Raw genomic sequence first — 3,419 nt, forward strand, 5'->3', positions numbered from 1 at the left:
TTTCTGTGCCATTAGCGAAGGTTCTTCTGGAGGAATTTCTGTCCTGTGCATTACCCTCGAGGGTTGATTGCACCAACAGCCAAGAAAAATCTTTGATGGTAACTAAGATGTGTAGATCAGAGCAGACACTCCTTTAGGAAGCTGGTGTATGTAAAACATTCTCCTCCCCTCCCCTCCTCTCCCTTACCATTTCCCTCCCACCCCTTCCTCCTTTCTCCCTTATTTTAATTTTTTCTTTTATCCTGAGGACAGCATCTCAATATGCAGCATAATATGACCCTCAACTACTCATCTCCTTCCTAGGTAACCGTGACTGAATCTGTAAATCGGTGATTGGTTTAGTATTTCTAATTATCTAATGAATTATGCTAATACATATAGTATAGACATCAGTAAAACTTTGTACAATGAATACTTTGTGACAATTTTGTTCGTTGTTTGCTTATTTTTAAAAATGAGCTGTCCAGATATTGTTAATGTATCTTTTTTTTTTCATTTTACTCCTAGGTTTATTCAACAGTCCTTTCACTCTACACAAGTACAAACACAACCTTAGCTAAAATGCTATAAAGTTATAAAACTCAAAACAAATTTTATAGTACTGACTGTACAATAAAAGCAAAGAGGCAATGCACACATTGCCAAGGTTAACCTGTGACATCGCCATGAATGGCAGGTGACAATGGGGGTGGGGCAGGTTTCATGAGGACTGTAGAACTGGCTCACCAATTTTAGAAAGTAACGGAGACACAGGGGCAGAAAAGATAATCACTTATGGAGGAATCCTTCAAAGGTTTTAGCCCTAGAAGTTGAAGGGTACTCAGCAGGGGTACATGGTCAGGCCTAATAGAACAGTGGCTTGGTCCTTTCCACTGGTGCGACACAGTAAGAGCAAGGGCTCGACCACATTGTCTGACTGGTCCTAGGTCTGTGGAAAGCGATGTGCTGCCATATGTTCTTGTTGGCTCTGCTACCTAACAGACTGTCAAGAACTGAAGGGGTGAACTTTCTAGCCAGAAAACTACAGGGTACCTCTCTGGGAACAGTCCCGAATCAACTGTACCTCTCTCTACAAGCCAGAACCTCCTGCAGAGGAAATATCTCAACTGCGGTCTTCAAAGCCTCCCCTGGTAAGGGATCCTTCCTTACAGATCCTCGTTTGGCTTGAAAAGGACAAAACCGAGCCTGGAGAAAGTATGTTACAGAGGGATGAATCAATGTCCCTGCTCATCAGGAGGAGTTGGAGCTGGATCGGCTCCTGTGGAGGCGGCAGCCGGGGGATCGAGACCTCCAATGCACAAGGGACCTGCGTCTTGTCGATCGAGACCTTCTCCTCATCTGTGGGGGTGACCTACGCCACATGGGAGGTGGTGGAAGCTTTCTCCTGGGCGGGCTAAACCGCCGAGGCGGTGGCGGAGGCTAGGGTGCCAACACAGCAGTAGCAGTGATCTCTTGGCCATCAATTTGTCCTTCATCCATGTGTTTCAGTGCCTTCATCTGGAGTCTCAAATTCCACACATGCAGTCTTTGGATCGATGAGGATGCATCCTTTCTACAGGCATGCCAATCATTTTAATTTCCCCGTAAGTAGAAAAAATTTCCATGATATGATCCTTGGTCACATTCCTGGCGAGCCTCCCAATGTACACTTTGGTGGGTTTAGGTGAAGGGCTCTGCCTTTTCTTCTCGGTTTCATCTCTTTTAGGTGGTTTGGATTTGGAGCGGGAAGGCCGGCTTTGGGAGCCAGAAATGCTGCTAGATCTGGAGCTTCCAGAAGTGCTGGAGCTTTCTGAGCGGGCGAAAGCAGAGGACGAGCTAGAGCCAGTGCTTGAACCTGTGCTGGTTTGGTGCTAGAGCCCGAGCCGGAGGTTGAGTTGGACCTAGACCAGGTGCTGCTGCTTCCGCTTGAAGCACTGCGTCTCTTCCAAGTCTTATCTCTGCCACGGTCCTTCTCGCTGGACTCTTTTGTGGCCCCTTTATCTTTAGATCCATCCTTTTACTTCTCATCAGAGCGGTCCTTGCGTTTCGTAGGAGAAGCCCTAGTGCTGGATTTTTAATTATTTTCTTTGATTCCTAGCAAGCTCTTCTTGTTCACTACCGATAAATCCATTCTCCCCTTCTTCAAGGCAGCAATGTCGGTCTCACTTATCTGAATTCTCTCTTCTAACCTGAGTCTGAGAAATGATTCCTATCCCTAATCGATTGCAATTTGCACCAAAGAGCAGCATCTTCCCAAGGCCGCCACTTCCTCCCGCTCTTCTCAGACCCCTGGTTAATACATCTTGATGAGAGGTAATCATGTAGTATATTACTATAGATATGCAAGAGTATTCTGTTTATCTTGCTAGAACATTTTTGCTAATAAGAGCACAGTGTCTTAGAATGCATTTTTCTAATACGTTGTCTATAGAGTACTGATGTTAGATTTAGTAAAATGATTTAAAAAAAGACCTGACAGACACCATGGATAAAATATACCCATGAATTAGTTTTGGATTATTTACTTTCCTATCACTGGTCGAAACACCTGAAAGAAGAGCTTCAAAATGGAAAAGTCTATTATGGTTCATAGTTTCAGAGGGTTCAGTGAACATTCACTTCCGTGATCTTGAGCAGGACACCACGGTGGCAGGAGCAAGGGCAATTCAGTTCTGTTTTCTTAATTCAGAGTTCTCAAAAGGAGGTAAATATGTAGAAGGGATGAGGCTCAAGACACCCAGGAGACCTTCCCTAGTGGCCGATCTCCTGCAGGTATATCCAGTTTCTACTGTTTTCTTCGTTTTTCAAAGCAGTGCAAGCATTTAGGGACAAGCATATTCTATCCCAGCTTGAGTAGAACATTTTTTTTTTTTATTCAAAGTATAACAATCCACCCCTGGCTCTCCGGGGTTCATTGTCATCTCACAATGCATTTGCATTTAATCCACCCTCAAGGGTCTCCATAGAATTAAATGTTCCAAGATTGTTTGAAAGTTTGAAATCCAAGTCTCTTATGAGACTTTAGGTAGATGGCATGGGCTCTTGTAAATTCAAAAAATCAGTACAGATTTCTAAGATACAATGACGCAGCAAATACTTCCACATCGACTAGGAATAGCCAGGGAACAATAAAGATTTACACCCGAACAAGTCTATAACTCAACATAGCAAATGTTGACTCCTGTAGCTCCATGACCAGCATCTGGGCATGTCGTATTGTGATGTGAACTCTAATAGGGTTGTGTGTCTCTACCACTGTGGCTCTGTCATTTGTAATCCACATAGCTTCTCTCTTTGGCTGGAAGTATTTATTGTCTTGGGTTTTCTTAGCAGATGTCCTGTGTTCCTCTTTTATATGAAATATTCTAGAGTTTCTACTGCAGCTTAATCTCTACCTTCATGCCTTCATTCTTAGTTCTTTTTTTTTTTTGCCTCCATTG

The 3,419-nt window shown here is 43.6% G+C and overlaps 1 pseudogene; it reads right to left on the reverse strand.

Annotated features, from left to right (window-relative positions):
- Positions 1-1,230: 1,230 nt before the first annotated feature.
- Positions 1,231-2,110, reverse strand: LOC116895644 (annotated as a pseudogene).
- Positions 2,111-3,419: the final 1,309 nt, after the last annotated feature.

Source organism: Rattus rattus, chromosome 3 (assembly GCF_011064425.1).
Source record: "Rattus rattus isolate New Zealand chromosome 3, Rrattus_CSIRO_v1, whole genome shotgun sequence".
NCBI lineage: Eukaryota > Metazoa > Chordata > Mammalia > Rodentia > Muridae > Rattus > Rattus rattus.